We start from the raw sequence: 18,481 nt of genomic DNA, 5'->3' as shown, positions 1-18,481 counted from the left end.
GAAAGTCAGCCAATATAAGGATAAAGAATTTATAATTCTATCAAATTAAATGCTATAAATATGACAATCAACGAAAAAGAATGGGATTTCATGTTTCGAAATAATGGAGGACATATGTCACTACTGTTATGTGGTTTTACAACTCTTCAGAGTCAATTTTAATTTTCTGTTTTTCTAGGACTAAACGGGAAGAAGATTATGATAAGGCTATAGATTTTTTTATGGATTGGGACAATATTCAGAAGTTACACTCGAATATATTGTAAAAATAATCGACACTTTGCAGGCGCATTCCATTTTCCTTACTATAATAAGCACCAAACATTTTGGTACTTCATTCAACTAGGTTTTGATCAGTATCACCGTATGGCTCAAGTTCAAGTATTTACTTACTTAATCCCCCAACTTATCTACCTTGCGGTGTAGATGTTTCAATTCCTTCCCCGCTATACCTCTAACCTTCCAAGTTTCGCATTTTACCGTTCCATTTCCTCACCAAGTCGCTGCCATAAAAGAGAGTCAGGTTTTTTTTTTTTCCTGTTTCTCCTAATCTGTTTGATTTCGGAGATTTGCCCTCCCTTTTTTTGGGCCACTTCATTTGCCCTGGAGCACCTTCAGAGATTTGTACGCGGTTGAACTCCTACTACCTGAGACGGTCGTCTGATATCCTGACCTATTCAGGTTGGTGCTCTCTGTTGGCAGGAGGCACCGCGAGCAGGCGATCAACTTCACTCCCAGTTTTACCAAAGTATTTTTTCCAAATCTTGGAACTTCCTTGCGTAAAGTTAGAAAAATCCAAATGTTTTTGTTATAAAATTATGACTTTTTTTTTTAACAGCGGAAATGATTAACATTTTACAAGAAACAAAATTGAGCAGTCATTTCATATTAGAACATAATCTAATTAATCTTTTTCTTTTTTACAACTTTATTTGCCATTAAGGATCTAGATTGAGCTACAGCGTTGTATAAGGAGTTGCTGACAGCTACAGCAGGATAAGCGTTCTTGGAATTGGAATTACTCTTCTTTAATTAAGATTAGTAGTAAATTATGTAGAGTAGTACCCCTACCGACCACCAGGTGATTGATTGTGTTGTCTGCACTATCTCAGAGCTTTACTTTACTTAAATGAATCTCTGGAATTAATTTAGATTGCATTCAATGAAACTGAAATAGCTGTTTTTCTTAATTTAGAAATACAATCAATATTAAATAACAAAATTGCATTACCATCGAATTCTTGCTCCATTTTTATCGATCACTGCAATTTTAAACTATTGATCGATGCGGCAATATTTATGGTAATCAATTAGTATGTTCTCATTCTTAATTCATGAGTAATTTTCTTTTATTTACAAAAATAAATTATTACCCTATAGTTCCAGAAATCCCCATATAGATAACATCTGAATATTCATATAACGCATTCAGATAACCACAAATGTTTTAAAGGTTCTCAGAATAGATAATGTATTAAGTAAGTAACGCCTAATTTTTCAGGCTGGTTTTACGTCCAATATCAAATTAGATATCGCGGACGGAGGTGACTAACCATATACTTTAATGTAAGGTTCTCTTATTAAACATTAAATAAAATATAAGGCCTGGACCGAGAATCGAACCCATTAACCAAGAATACATATTAGCTTATAACTTCTCTCGTCTACCGTGGTGATTGGGTCTCAGAATATATACATATATACATAAAGTCTTAAGGTGCTGACTAATAATATAATTATTCTTTAAATTTAGAAAAATTTGAAACGTTTTTACTTCTGATCAGCATTTAAACTTTGGATTCTTTAGCCTGATTGCTTAACTATGGTTTAGTTGCTAGCGTCAAAGACTATCAGTCTACATGTGTGTTAGTCTAAAAGTAAGTGTACAGGTTATAAACACAGGTGACAGATAAATTAGGGTTCATCACTGTCCATTATGTTGGGCGATTAATTTATTCCTAGCAAATCTTTAATTGGCTCCGATAGAAGTGTTATATCGGCTAAATAGATCCCTAATCGTTTAAGGGAGTCTCACGTTAGGTGGAGTATGATTCTTTTCGAACTGAATCACAAGCTTTGCTACACTTTTTCACTCCAAAGTACTCCCCTAAGCTTCTCCTTGTAAAAGGGTATAACTTGTTATACATTTATCTAGCCGGACGGACATTCATTGGTTACTCTGTATCATTACTTTCTTAACGTACTGTCAAATCAAGAACTATGCCTTCTAGACGCCGATCTTAAAGAAAATAATCTCTGCGCATCTCCAAGATCTCTCTAGCCTCATACACCTCATCAAAACCTTTCTCAAAGTAACCTATCCGTTTTCATTAACCAGTTAAGCGTGTTTAACGTGTATACACGTCAAACCAAATCTCCATTACGGTGCGTTCGACGTGTATACTCGTTGTGAAAAATATAAAATTGCCATTAACTATAAAAACTCGAAATTTTAATAAGAATATTATTTGCTGGGATGTTTCCTTTATCTTACCAATAGAACTGTCAAGTATTTTGTACGGAGGGGGATGGTGGGAGTCAGCCAAATGATAAGTGGTTGGTGACCATGTTTGGTCTCCGCATTAGAGATTCGGGAGAACACAAATAAAAGCTCTCAACCCTTGTGCAAGCCGTTTTTACCTTAGATAGAGATTCAGACCTCACAGTACGAGCATGATTTCATTTTGCACAGAATTCAAAGCTCTTTTCTTCCTTGTAAAAGCTCTTGCGTCTCTAGTTAACTAGGCAATGCATACGTGAAGCGGTGCATGATTTTGAAATGCACAGAATGCTCTGTAATCTCAAGCCCCAGAAATTGCAAAAAACTATTGCAGTGACACTTGCAGTGACTATTACGACGTTGTAAACTTTTGGTTGTTTTGCCCTGCGTTGTCTGATTTTAATTCCGCACACTGTGAGGTTTTTTTTAAAACTAAATTGCACGCTTAACTGGTTAAAGGCGTATTTTCCTTCAGTATATTCATGGTTTGCATTTAGTCATTTACCGTTGACTTCTGATTAATAATCAAATACTCTTTGGAACGGTGCATCATTTATGGCTGATGGACCAATTTAGCAAAAGTGCTGCTTTCCATAAGCAATTTAGCAAGCCCTAGGCCTCTTTTACCAGTGCGGTACCCATGGCTTTCACGCTTCTACGGATAATATGATCCATCCGCTCCAAAAAATGGCATTCAGCTCAGAGTGCAGAATTGCAATGACAGGACGTCAATTAATGGAGGGAACGAAATTGTCATAGATGTTAGTGGTTTCCAGAATAACAAGTAAAATTATGGAAATGGTTATTTAACGCTAAAAATATTAAAGCGAAATAAAATATTCAGGGATCCCAGTTTTCTATTGAAATGTACAATTAAGGTAGAGAAAATTACTTGTTACATAGTGACAGCTAAAATGTTTCAAAATGTCACAAAAAGTTATTTAAATTAAATTATGGTGCAAATTCTAGTTGTCCAATTTGGGCGCTAGCAACCTCATTGCTGCAGAAACGCCAGACATTATAATGTAACCTGTCCTTTACATGAAGTTAGAAGGTTACAATGTGATATTGGGTGGCCATCATTACATTCTTGCACCAAACCACCACCTAATGGCTATTACTGTTGCGGTCTTCAGTTCAGAACCTCACACTGGATAGGAAACAATTTGAGCCAGACACCATCCTATAAACTCCTACTCCTAAAACCCATTCTAACTTAATCTAGGTAATAACATCTAAAACTTAACTTCATTCTCCCTATTTTATTTATTTTTTGCCAGCTAAGCTAAAATCAAAGTTAACTCTTTAACACGATTTATCTACTTATTAGCGGTTTGCTAACCCTTAAATTTGAACAATAAACTTCTGATAAATTTATGCCATCTATCTCATATGGAAAGTAATTATCCTTTTACTTAGCCCACTTTTCTTTTGTCTTTAAACCATGAATACGATTGCTGAATAGATTTTGCAATGAATGTACAAATCGACAACAACATGGGATTATCATCCAATCTAATAATGGCTGTCGATGTTGTGCATGTAAGACCAAATTTCGGATATGCACTGAGCATACAGTTTATCAATATCACCATTGGAGACAAATTTCTGTTTTCAAAAAGACAAAAATTGGTAATGTGTTTTTATATGTACAAATGTTCATCGGTCGTTTTATTTTTATTTATTTAATTGGTGTAAACCGAGGATATTGAATGCCATCAACATTGTATTTATATTGATTATATTATATATTTGTTTATCTAAGGATTAATAAATGCTAATACATATGTATTACTAAAAAAATAAAATAAAATGTCATAAACGTACTAATTGAAGAATAGAAGAAGAATTTAGCGTTCGCTGTATTACGAAGCTCGAGCCGGATTTTAAGGTTAAAAAAAAATGGGAAACGAAAGATTCCAAGGTTAAGCTGGTGTATACTGGAAGGCAGGAGTTGAAATTGGAGTTCTAGAAGGTAAGACAAGGGAGGGGAAAAAACGCCGGCCATTCCTCGAGGAACTATTTCAAGATTCTTTTATTTCAGATGCTGTAAGAGATGGAGTGAAAGTACTGCTAGCCGTAGTGATGTGACAACCTTATTTAGGCTTTCCTATGGTATTGAACGGGTGTGAACGAATTGGCCTACAGGCAGTTGGATTGCTTTTGCTTACTTCAAAGGAAAGGCGATTAGAGTTATTGGCAGCTGAGAATTTTATTTAATGTTATGAAGGGAACAATAAAATCATCAATCACTTAAAACTTGCTGCTTTTGCAACTCAAAAAGTTGGTCTTTGAATTAGTAAATGTAATAAACATAGCCTGAACATAGTGAAGAAATGTAAGAAATAAATTTAAATAATTTAATCGTTTTTAAATATGAAATTTACGAGACAACACTTCCCTGTGCAGGTTCTGTACGTTACTTTGAACTCTATTTTAGCAAATAACAGTGGTGGAATCCGCACACTAGATTTAAAAGACAAGGATGTTAACAACTCCACTTTTAGACAGTTAATCAAAACTGAACTTAAATTAAAAGTTTTGTTTTTGTTTTACAACGCACTCTTGAAAGCGATCTGCTTTTTACGTACATGAACTGTAAGAATCAGCAAAGCATTTTAATTATGTGCCTTGAATCTTTGCACTAAAATTATTCGCCAGATAACCAGTGCTCCATGTCAAGTCTCCAAAAAACATTTATGACGATCTAAAAGGTAAGATCTAATTTCAGTTTAGTACAAAAGTTAAATTCTTCTCTCTCCAAATCAAATCATGTATTTCTTTTCCACTCTTCATTATTTCTTCTTAACAACCCCATTCGTAGACTGAAGATCCATTGGCCACATGATTTCCTCGTCGATAGAGGCGAGTTAATAAAAACTGCATTTGAAAAGTCGCTACAACCTACAGAGTGATTCAATCCTCTTAAATGTAGTTCACCATAATTACTGGATCTCTAAAACTTACTAGTTACAGGCGATCTACTCTCTCACTTATAAATTAATAAATGAAAAAAAAAAAAAAAATACAAGTACAAAATGTTACGCACAAGAGCAGTGAAAGTGCATTACAATAAGCGAACAGGAATTTATAATACATGAGGGATATAATTGACTAAATCCAATTGAATTTATAATTTATTAACAATAAAGTGACATTCTGCATTTACTAACAGTCATGCATCAATTTAGAAGTGTCAACTTCATTTAAGAGTAGATTGTTGCTAGCAGTGGAGGGAGCCGTTAATGCATGTGTACACAAAATACAGGTTATGCTGGAACGAAATTTAGCTGAAACATTAACAAGTCTTGTCGGCAATGTCAATTCAACATTTCAGCATGAGTGCTAAGTGATTTAAATAATTTATGTAATTATTATTTGCCGTTAAAATAGGTTTACCGTTAGTGGAAAACCAGGTGCCTTATGCGAAATTAGTGAATAAAATTTTGTTAGGCTTAATCTGTATTGAGAAGGCATTATAGTAAGTGGGGGATGTGGCCACTCTCTCTGTAATCAGCTGGAGTTTCTGTCTTTACTTACAAAACGGAGACGTCACGAAGAAGTAGCAGATAGATTTCTAGTCTGTTTGCTACCTTTTTTTTTGGAAAGATGTGGAAGGTCTCTTGGTGGGCAAAAGGATAGGCACTCGGCCCGGAAGTGAGTGAGGGCTATTCTGAGGGACGATGTAGCTGGAGATATACATAATTCTATGGAGGCTTTAACTTCACAGAGGTGAAAAAACATCTCAGTCAAATAGTTAATTTGTTAGTAAATTTGAAGCGTCTAACTCTCGGATTATTTTTCGAACAACTGAAAAAACTATCGATAATTGTAGATAACCAGATGCAATTCTCTCAAGAATTGCAGATGGCGAGAAAGCTGGATTTTGCGGCTACTATTTATTTGCAATAGATAATAAAATAAATTTAATTCCACGATATTACAAAAATTTAAATTGGGAGATTTGATACAAAAAAAATAATTGAGTGAAATAACTCAAAAGAATTTACCTTAAGATAAGCAGAGCGCGAACAAAATTTGGAGCATAGAATTTTAGAATAAATATAAAAAACAGTGTTTGCCACAGTCCCAGTCTGAATACGATAGCTTTTATTTTTAATTCCCAACATTAATCATCAAAGATGATCATCATCATTCATCAGTTTGGTGTGATGTTGACAGACTAGTATAGAATGAATGAATAACTGATGAAGACATGAAATAGAATGAATGCACCGTTTTGTCTATGCTTAATGTTAGTTTGCCGACCCCGCCACGAGCTATTTAGCGAAACCTTCTGGTAGGGTAAATCTACATGCTTAGTTAAGACTTTTTGGTTATTGTAGGCTTTCTTAGTTCTTGTTGTTGTAGAAGATGAGAGATTCCATTTAATTACGGGAGAACTGACAAGTTTATCTTCTAAAATTTCAATTACATTGCCAATGAATGAACTAATATATTCTGTTAAATTCAATCTCCTCCTAAGCTATGATTAACATAACAGTACACCTTCAAGAATTTACAAAATGGTGGAATCTTCATGGGAAAGGAATTACTTGACTTGCTTTTCGGCTTCAAAACTTTTCATTCTATTGTCCTAATCAGAATAATCGTCTTCCTAAATTTTTAATTGAGAGAATTAATTTACTTTATCAGGTCGTGAAAGATCCCTTTTGTAAAAAAATATATTCAATGTAAAATTTAAATAAATAATACTGTCAATCGTTAAATTAGGTTGGAATACTATGCAAGAATATTATGTATTCCAAGTACGTGTTACATAGGAACTCCTTTGCCATCAGTTTTGCCCAAATGGTTGGAGATTTATGCGCTTACACAGTGGCTGGATACACGTAGCGCCAAGACGACATCTCTGGAAGCCAAGGTGAGGACGATGTTGGATGAAATGTGTTTGATATATGAAATTGGAAGAGGCAAAGGGACTTATCCCAGGGGATGCTCTGAGTTATCTCCTCTGCCAGCAACCACTTCTCTTGATAAAAGCCATGACTGCTCCAACTACAACTAGTTACATCTACAACCAATTCTACAAATTCTCTCTATTCATAAATTTGCTTCTGTTTTTGTCTTCCTTTTTTCGAACTTGATTTGCATTTTTTTGTTTGAATTCTTTTATTTTTCATAACAATTTGTATTGCATTATAAGTGAAGGAAGTCTCTTGACCGTGTTAAGTTTTCGAAGTACGTGTTTACAACTTCTTTTATATTTCCCTTAAAACGAACATCATGATTTTTTTCTTCATACAATTATTTTATTATACTTTTGTTTTGGACGAACTGTATTGAACTGTGGGGTTCAATGAAACGCTCAAATCTTAAACAAATTCAATCTCTTCAGTCGAAAATTCTCCGCACTGCCGTTAACGCTCAATTTTTGCGTTTTAAATCTAACTATCCACACAGACTTTGAAATTCCATTTGTAAATCAAGTCGCTCGAACTCGATACCAAAGTTTTCATCAGAACTTGCACTCTTATTCCAATCCTCTTGTCCACCATTTATCATCTCATTTCACCTTGCAGATCATCTTTCTAGGAGATTAAAACGCCAGTGGCCTCGCTATTTTCTCTCTTCTGAGGAGAGTGGTTAATCCTGGAGATGATTTAAGGAGTGTTACTGCAGGGTAACTTCTCCCCTCAGTTAGTGAATATAGTGAATGTTAGTGAATGGGAATACAAAAGTGTTAATATTATCGTCAAGTTACTATAGTGTAACTGAACAAATTGAGATGAACTGGTGCGGGAAGAGCAGGAGGATAGAAACTACCCAGCGGTAGCATTCTCTATAGGAGAGAGGAGAATGTGAGGAGGAGAGAGGAGAGATTTAGTTCTTCAGACTGTAAGGGAGTCGCGGGGCCACTGGCGATTCAGTCGTCGAGTAGGATTGTTAGGGATTCAAAGGAGGCGAGAGACTGTACAAGAGGATTGGAGCTAGTAGAGAGAGTGGTGTGGAATTTTTGGTATTTAGTCTTGGCGAGTTGGTCTATGAAAGGAATGTTGAGGTCGTGGTGAAGAGTGAGGTTAGTCACCGCAGAATGGAGCGTCAGCTATCTGTCGGCAATAGTTTTGACTGAAATGTTTGTACTGTCTGTATGTTTGTAGGTTTGACTGAACCTCACAGCTCTAGTCGGTAAGTCCACATAGGTTTGAGGATAGTGTTGTATATTAAGCGTTTGAGTTCAATGGGCAATTTGGAGCGTCGTCCAAGAAGTCTGTAAAGCAGTTTCGCACGTTTTGTCATTGCTTGTTTTTCAAGTCTAGTGTGTGGGTTCCACGTGAGTCGTTTAGTCTATGTGGAGCCCAAGGTAGCGCACCAGTTCTGTACAAGAAAGAGGATTGCTGTTGAAGAGGACAGGTGACAGGAGCCTCATCGGACAGTAAACGTGGCATGCTGGCATTTCTGTGGGTTCATTTTAATCCGCCACTTCTTTGCCCAGGATTCTATTTTGCGTAAGTTTGTCTGTAACTTGTATGAAGCTTATGAAGGATGTGTACTTGTGGCTTACAAGCAGACAAATAAATTTTTAAAAGACGTTGTTTCATTTATTGTGCTTATATTGTAATATATTGTACCTAATAAACTTCGTCATTTTTAAGCATTTGTATAATAAACAATATCTTCAGTTAAATCCCTTGCTAACCTAAATGCAACATTTAGCCAGAAACTTACTCTTATTCTGCTTGTTATTTATGTCAAATATTCGGTTTTTTCATGAAATAGAAGCATATTACTTGTGCAGCGTAGAGCCAGAAAAAGAATACATAAATTTGACTGAATTTATAAATAAAAGAAAAGTGTACAATAGAGTTTTGCAAAATAGTAAGTAAGATACAAAGTTAAATACATTGTAAATTCCTCGTCTCTGGCAACTTGTCGCTGTGTTCCAGAACTATCAACTCTGTACAAGAAAAAGATGTGGATGAGAATTCCGTTTTTAAAGTCATATTTCTCAACTGTAAATTTAAAAAAAGTAAAAAATATTTATGTCTGCTAGCTTGCATTATTTCGTGCAACAAAAACAAAAGATTTGTTTAAACAAATATAAACACGTTGAAAAAGAAGAAGAAAACTAGTTTTAAAAAATGTAGACCGGCGCGGGGACTTAGTTTCAAAGCATAGAAGTAAAGCACGAGTGAAAGATAAACTTAAAAGTTTAATTTACTTTGTTTTATACCATGTCTAGGACGTGAGGGGCATCAAAAAGTTTACCACCTGTCTACGCCAGTAATTCTAGCCTGGAATAATCAAAAATAGAAATATATGTTTTTGATGGTTGCTAATGGAATTCATGTTGTAAGTTATTTTTATTTTGTGAATAAGGTTTCTATTGTTACTGCTATTAAGCCACCTAAGTCTCAAATACTCTTGTAAAATCAACTTCCTGCGGTAATCCATCAAAGGCGGTGTTTCTGTTGACTCTGTTATTCATAGTTTAATCATTAAATTAATATTGTTCAAATAATCTAGAAAGAATAAAATTGCATTTGCCACTCTCGCTTAACGAACTCCTTATGCGCAATAGGTTTACAAAGTTGCATGAGTTGATGCGGATTTTTGGTCAAAAGATGATAAGGACCAAGTAGAAGTTAGTACACGATGGGATAGTGTTGTTCAACAGCTGAGCCATAAGGCTATAAGGTTCGAGCCTTAAGCGCTCGAGCTCTCAGGGTTCAGTGGGTGGCTGTTTTATATGAAGCACTTTATTTGTACTATTAATATATTCATTTCTTAAAACAAAATCAAGTTATAGCAGCTAATGAATTTTTCAACATATTTTTGTATTAATGATTACAATAATTTCTAAAATGTTCGTTGTTCATTGATTACTCGTCATTCCTTAAGAATTTAAAAAGGCTCGCACTTTATGAGCCTTCAACTCTAGGTTTATGAGCCTACAACTTGAGCTTCACGGCTCCAGCTTCGAGGGCTATAAGACTCGAGCTCTGAAGGCTCAAGCCGTAAAGGCTCGAGTCGAAGCTCGGTTCAGTTGAGCTTTCACCTCGGACCTCAACTGAACAACACTAAGATGGGAAGGAATAGATTAGCTATGCGGTTAGAGTATTGGATTCTCACGCGGAGATCCCGGGTTTGAATCCAGTTGCTGACCCTAAGATTTTCTCTTCCTAGGAGCTTCTTACAGCTCACTGTTCGGTGTTTGGTGTTATCTGTAGCAAGAGAACACTGTCCTAAGGCCGGCAGTGCACCGTAAAAAGGTATGGGCGCCAATAATCTCAGATTTTGACGTTCCTTAAATAATTATAAAAAGAAAAGTACGCCACGGTACCTTCAGTTTCTGTGAGGAAATGAAGGAAACTTCTATAAACCTACAACTTGGTGATGCCATTACTCAAGAAAGAGGACTTGGCGGTTACCAAATTCTAAAGAAGGATATACCTTTTTTAGACACCACTATTGGATATTATTGGATAGAATTTCATGGACAATATGGAAGGGACCAGTCTGGCACCAGTAAGGGCTGTACAATAAGATCTTTGAAAGGACAGAGGACACACTTTCATACCACGAAAAAGAAGGAAGAAATAATTTGTGTCTACAATGCACTTAATTCCCATTTCCTCACTTCATCAAGAGTGTTGAAATATCTTAAAAGAATGGCAACTTCTCTCTATTGTACATGTATCATACTCTATTCAAAAGAACATTTAAATTCTTTTCATACTTTCTCATATAAAGAAGAGAAAACATTTTTCTTTCTTTATTTTTCTTTTTTCCATTTTATTTTATTACCCATATTTCCACTTAAATGGTAGCTCCTCGAGTGAATATGTAATATTTCACTTCACTTGACTTCCCCAAGGAACTTCGCCTTGAAGAAGGGCACACAAGCGGTGGCCTGCCATTTGCACATTCCGTACCAAGCAAGCCCGTAAACTTTACCCCCAACACTGTACATATAATACACTTTAACACTTTTAAATTAAGTTACTACATTCTCCACGTTTCCATGCCCAATCCACCCCTTCGCATACGCACAATGTTAAAATGTAAACATTCACAAACCTTGTAACCTACCCCTATCTAAATATTGGTTGTGTAAATAAAAGTAGATTTTAAATATCACAGGTATACCTGAGTTTATTTCAGCCGTTAAGAAAAATGAAAACTAATCAAATTAGCAGATAATTTATAGCGAAATTTGAGAATAAAGTTGCTAATTAAAACCGCATGCCCTAGTCTAGAGCCCTTTGCTATTTCATTTTATTGCTAGAAAATTTTCTAATAAATATAAAATGTGTTGTAATTAAATTTTAATTAATACATAAAATTGATAATCGATTTTAGTGGAGCACTCCACACAACTCTGTCATTTTTTTTTAACTTAATTTGAGTAATTACATCTTTACGAAAGTTAGCATTTGTACTAAAAGGATATTTCGAAAATTTACCGTTAAAGGAAATGTTACGTCACCGCTTTCCCCAAGTTTTAAGCTTGATAGCTTAAGTCCTAATTATAATGAACTCCTTTAGCTAATAATGTTGCCGTACACTCGAAAAATCAGTTGCATAGGTATTCTTGTGCTCATAAATTTGGGTTAATACTCTTACAAATTTTACGTATCACAGAACCGTCCGATAAGTAGAAATGTTGCATTCGAGGCGAGAGATCTACTCCCCTTAAGAACCTAAGAATCTAATGTACGAGTAAATCCGCAGAATCTAGCTAATTAAGTCTTCAATCCTTTAAATACCGAATATTTAAAGGTGTACACACTGTAATAGATATTTTCGTTGGTGAGAGATTCTACCAAAACATTGCGAATGATATTTGCTTGAGTAAAGCTAAGTCAGAGACGCGTAAACAATTTACAACAAATTGGGGTGCTACCTAACAAGATTGGTTTAACTAACACACATCATACAAATCAATGATTATGATACAAATTTAATGTTTCCTTCAATATATAATTTCAATCATATCCTTGTTTTAGGCGCCACGGTAGCCGAGCGGTTAAGAGGCGAGACCTGCAAAGCTAATATGCATTGTGGTACTGGGTTCAATTCCCGGTCTTAGGCCTTGAATTTTATTTAATGGTTTATAAAAGAAATTTACAGTAAAGTATGTTTGCTAGTCGCCTCCGTACACGACACCTAATTGGTAGTTGGACGTAAAGCCCACCTGATACAAATTTAACAAACTAATAATAAATGTTTATCGTCAGCAATAAATGAATAACTAAGCATAGAAAAAGAGTGCAAGATGTCTAAAAGTCGAAGGCCCTGGAAGATAAAAGACAAGTACAAATAAGTGAGCAGCCCTATATCTTTCAATCTCTAAAAGGAAACGGCCAATGCCCCAAGAATGTTTATATGTAGTTCTACTTTTCAGAAACGCACTTAACTCGCTACTTACAGTTCCATACTCTCTTAATTTTAAATTATTCTTTAGTTCCTTAGTTTAATGTTGTAATTATTTCTCTTTTTAAGTTCTTGACGAAACCAGCCAATAACCCATAAAAAAATGTGCATTTTCACTAGTTCTTTCCATTATCTAACATTAATAGATCATCGCTCAGGCTATAAAGGTTACTTCATGGAATCGATCAACGGCAATATCGATAAAATCAGCACCATTAACATCACAAATGAATAAACAAAAGCAACGTGAGCTATGAGAAACTATAGTTTTAAATTAATGCCTATTTTTTTTCAGACGGCCTTTACGCCCAACTACCAATTAGTTATTGTGGACGAAGGCGACCAGCAAATGTTCTTTACTTTGAATTTCTGATAGTAATCATTAAGCAAAAGCCAAAGCCTAGAGACCGGGAATCGAACTCACAATACCAAAATACAGTTATTTAAATGTTCATACAACAATGCTGTTCTGAAACAACAAGATGAAATAACAGGCTTTGTATTGTTATCATTTTCACCGCTTTCTTACTACCGAATTTAATAATTAATCTATAATATTAATTTATTATTAATATGATGTTAGAAAAAACAATTAAAACCAGAGAAAGACAAATTAAACTAAATACCAATTTACTTGTAAAAATCATTAGCTATTAACTAATAACAAAGAAGTATGAAGTAAGCTAGAAGAGATAAAACACGTTTTATCCAATGTAATTTAACAGATTTCCACTCTGTCGAACATACATTTTTGACAGGTAGTAATTGACAGCATGAAAAAAAAAAAGCAGATGTTCAGTTTTTCTTGTTCCATAGATTTTATTTAAACCGCGTACATTAATTATTCACAATCTTTCACGAAATATTTTATTCTTTTTTGGCGAAAATGTATGATTATTATTTGTTTTTGCAGTTACGATTATCTAGAGAATTGTTTTCTAATTGCAATTATAAGATTTTTGTAGCATTTCAACAGCATTGTAAATGATTAAGTGAATTAAACGTGAAAACTTGAATTAGATTGTTTAATATTTGGAGTAAAATTTAGCTCTCTACCCCAAAAATGTCGCAACATGGCATTGGTTACATGAAAATGATTCGGAACAATCTTTGGGAAAACAAACTCTAGAAAATATATAAACATTAATGATTTTGAATGAAGATTTTTCATAATTTAAATGAATAGCCATAATTCTTAACAACTTAAAATTGTCACTCAAGATAACGAGGCGCTTAATAATTCTAGTTTCAGTTATTTCTACTACTTTATCAGTGATTACATTTACCAAAACGGAAATAAAACAGAGTCCACGATCATGAGAAGGATCGTGTCTATTTCCCTCTTATACTCTCTCCAAGTTTATGTCAATACTATCGTACCTCGTATACCTTTTTTTTCAAACCAATAACTTGGTTACAATAAATCTAAACGGTGATAAAGAAAATAATTCAAGTAAATAGTTGAATAAACATAAAGGAAAAACAAATAATACTGCTGTAAGCAGTCCAAAAGAGAGATTACATTAAAGAAGGCTACGGAATCGAATTCTTCTGTCCCCCACAAGAGGTTATTGCCATCTATTTCCTCTTCCCTTCATGCTATCTCCCCCTAGAAGCACAACACCCTATCGAAAAATTTCATCCTGAAATAAATTACGGGTGTTATCCCGTTTTTGTTTTGGAAGAAGCACTTTTATTGTATGTTTAATCTCAAAAAGAACAAAATCTGGGCATCATTCACTTCGATTCTCTCTCTCTTGCTGCAATTTTACAGTTGTCTTATTTCTACCTGATCTTATATCTATCTCGCAACGAAGAAGTTAAATAAAAGATTATAATTTATTGTGTTTTTGGGTTTTGTTCGCGCCATTAACCATCTACTGTTTTCCAGGGCTGGAATAATACCACCATATTGGTATTCACAGTTAACTGTTTGGCTTCTAATCCTTCAATTTACATTTACATTTGGTGGAAAAAACCCAGCCATAACTTTTGCAACGTTCATTTGTGACTAAGGAATAGTTTCTCTGTAGCTTCTTTCTTCTCCATGACTGCCACGATGTAATAGTGGCTCTCTTCCACTACTTTCTTATTCGTGGCTTCCATGAGGTAAGGATAACTTCAGCGAGCTCTGTATACTGGTTTATTCCTTCCTAGAATTAACGCAATGGAAACTGAATTTGACTTGTATTTGGTGGACTCGTATAATGATGAGATACATATAGTGTTTAATGTAAGTAAATGAGAACTTAACATGGAAACTATCAATTCTCTCTGCTTCGCAAATCATATATTTTCATTTTATTCTTTCAAATGAACTTATAAATGCTTCATGGGTGCATCAGGATTAATTATAGCTAAAATACTTTTAGCGCTACAGGGAAATCATACAATTCTTTAAGATAATTGTCTCTGTTTCTATTATATCTCTATTTCTATTATATCAGCAGTATTCAATGAGGAGATGTTTGATTATCTTCATCTTCTACGCTACCGCAATCGTACTTAGGACTACCTAGTATCTTTACTTTACGCAGGTGCGGATTCGTGAAGTGATGGTTGAACTTCAGTCGCCTAGTATAAAACTACCTCTCACCCATCCATTACTTCTATAAACCATGTCTTTTTTGAGAAGTTAGAAGATAATTCTGTAAAATTACAATTTCGTTTGACCAATTTTCTTTAATTTTGATATTCCTTCAGAACTTTATATATCGTACGCCTGGGGATATTGCTTGGCTAATTGGACCTTATGTTAGTTATGATATGGCAATTGAGAACAATGCTTCACATCCCAAATTACTCTGCCTGATAAAGTATTCTTTCTTTCTTAGTTGACTAAGATCCTCTTCTACCCTAAGATGTAGAGGCTTTCCGAAAGGACCGCCAGAAGTTCTTTGGCTACTTTATATCTTTTATTTTTCGGGGATCTAAGGGATTGGCCCACAGTCCGTTGGCGTATTGGAGAGGCTGTCACTTTTAGGCCTCAACGCCTGTCTTTCAAGCTCTCCTAAAAAGGACCACTTCCTAGGAAAGGTAGCCCTAGGTTGTGTACTATTTGTGTCCTTTGCGTTGTGTTTGTTGTGTAAAGTGAGTAAGTGTGTGGGTGTACAGTTATGGTGACTGCGCATGGTGTACTTTGGCTGTGGTAACCCGTGGGGTCGCTACACCCCAAGTGCCTGCATGCAACAGGGCATTGCTACATCATATACAATGCAGTGCAAATCCTTGCACAATGCAATCCAAAATTCTCCGCACAATGCTTCCTATTACGAATCCATTCATGTCGTCAATATCCTTTCCAGTCCAACGTACCTTTAATCAGCTATAAACTTCCAGACCTAAAAGAAGCACCAGCTAGTATCTAAGTCACAGGTCCTATTTTTAAAAAGATCTTCCAAGCTGTCGCTTACAATGAGTAGATAAAAATAAATATTATACAAAATATTAACAGTATTTTACCTACTTCAATTAATATATCCTTTCCATCAGAGAGATGTTTCCACAGAGTCTGTAGGTTTATACATGTGGGTGTTTATGGTGGGTGATTCTAGGGATTTCTCCTCCTTAACTCCCTTGAATGGTCGCGTGGGATTAATATGACCCTGACAATTACCATTTCCTCTATGGTACACTCTTTATCATATTACTCTCAATTTCTCCGTACCTCGTCAAGATTGTTACTACCTTCCTAAGATAGACTATCATTGCAATCTAGCAGATGCTTTAAACGCTAATCGTTCTATTGTTCTACTGATACAGCAGTTATCTGTGATTCTGGTTACATTTTTTTCTTATAATTTGAAAATGTGTTTCTCGCATTTCTTTATTTGCCTTCTTGGTATCTGAAAAATATTGATTTTTATACTTTTGAGGAAAATATATTTTTTTTTTTATAAATGCCAGTGAAAAGATTCCTTTATCAATTTTTGTTTAAAAGCAGAAGAGATTAAACCGTAAACTTTGGAAATATTGCAGCTGATACAAAATCAAACAAAATTTAAGTTTAACGAGTATACTGTTCGTAGACATATTAAAAAATGGTACTAAGATTACGTCTTGGCGAAGAAGAACCAGTGGCTGGGGAGAATATTGAATTTTGACGCAATTAAAGTAAGTGATGACGTGTAGGGCAGATAAATAAAAACTTCAATTCAAATTTAAAATAAAAAAAAAAAAAAGCTGTCTCTTGATGGTAATAAAGGATCCGCAGAACGATTTATAAACTTCTGTTTGCGAATGATTTCACGTTTAACATGGCCTCTCTCATGGCCAACCCCATCAATGCAGAAACGCTTAGCTGTGCAGGTTCATCAAGCCTAACACAGCCCCTGTAGATCGATCGGTTTCTGCTAGAAATGAATGATGATTTATTTTCTAAAAGCTCCCCACCCGGCTAAAAATTTCAACCACAGCCGCATAATTCATTTATTAAAACAATTAATCGTAAATTGATTTTTTTTTTTTGATATTTTGGGTTGTGCTAATGGGAATGAGCACTCTGTATCAAAGTTATCAGAAAAAAGTTATCATCATACTGTACAGAAATCTGAAAAAGAGGAACCTACAGTAAGATCGAGATGGACGTGGCAAGAGCCAACAAAATGGCCACCGTTTATCACCCAGTTCAGTTGCGCCCGAAGGAAGGTGAAAAGTGGCTTTTCTCATTTCCTCATTTTTACAAAAACAAGATAAAAAGAAGAAAAAACCTGTAAATGGCCCCTAAATGAAATATAATAATAATAATAATAATAGCGCATTTATTAAGAAGTATAATACATTATACAGAATTGATAAACGTAAATTAAGCACTTATCAGCATTGATAGAATCCGTCTGCCGTAAATGAAATATCATAAACTATCTACATTGTTACTTTGACTTATAAAACTGATCCCTTCCCTAACAAAATGAATGAATAGTTTTAAGGACTGAATTGAAACATGTTAAACATGTTGCGTTGTTTTTTGTTTGACACAACTAAACACCAGAAATACCACTTTTTACTTTTCTGTTAAGTAGTTTCTTAAATTAATAATTTAAATAATAGAATCAACCACTTACAGGACTGGCTTTTCAAATGGAGAATCAAAACTAACGTTACGAAGTCAAAGTTTATAGTATTTACTCTCAGACGGAAAATCCTACCTCCTGTCATCTTGAACCAAACTCCTATACCAACTGTGGACAAAGTACGTTACCTTGGACTGCAGCTAGACAAACGGTTGACATGGAATACCCCCATACTAGACTGAAAAGACTACAAACTTCTCGCCAGACTATTTGACAAACGTTCGAAACTTTACCTACAAAAGACACTTATATCTACTGTTACTGCGACCCATTTGGTCATACGGCATCGAAGTATGGGGGATCGGCTAAACCGTTTTCAACTCACTACGCCTCCAGGGACATTACAGTCAAAAAATACTTCGAAAACTTCTTAACACTCCGTTCTATGTATCTAACCTCACCTATCCATAATGACCTCAAAATCCCTTTCATTACAGATCCTTGCTAACACTCGTTTCCCTCAAATTTCATTCCTCTACAGCAGCTAATCCTAACCCACTCATAGAACACC

At 34.9% G+C, this 18,481-nt stretch overlaps 1 protein-coding gene across 9 annotated transcripts in view; it reads right to left on the bottom strand.

The window, feature by feature from the left end:
• The window catches only part of kek2 (leucine-rich repeat, immunoglobulin-like domain-containing kekkon 2 protein), a 562,599-nt gene that overhangs the window by 166,683 nt on the left and 377,435 nt on the right, over nucleotides 1-18,481 (bottom strand). Inside the window, exon 1 of one of the 9 annotated variants that reach the window (XM_074133673.1) lies at nucleotides 9,684-13,390. The exons of the other annotated variants lie outside the window; for them this stretch is intronic. The gene's annotated coding sequence lies outside the window, so the exon portion shown is untranslated. Of the gene's footprint in view, nucleotides 1-9,683; nucleotides 13,391-18,481 lie in introns of those variants that run through there. 9 annotated transcript variants of the gene reach the window in all.

This window comes from Rhodnius prolixus, unplaced genomic scaffold (genome assembly GCF_049639745.1).
Source record: "Rhodnius prolixus isolate KJV_2025 unplaced genomic scaffold, Rpr scaffold_10, whole genome shotgun sequence".
In the NCBI taxonomy this organism is placed as follows: domain Eukaryota; kingdom Metazoa; phylum Arthropoda; class Insecta; order Hemiptera; family Reduviidae; genus Rhodnius; species Rhodnius prolixus.
Note: the sequence above shows the minus strand (reverse complement) of the source record. Positions and strands in the feature narration are given on the sequence as shown.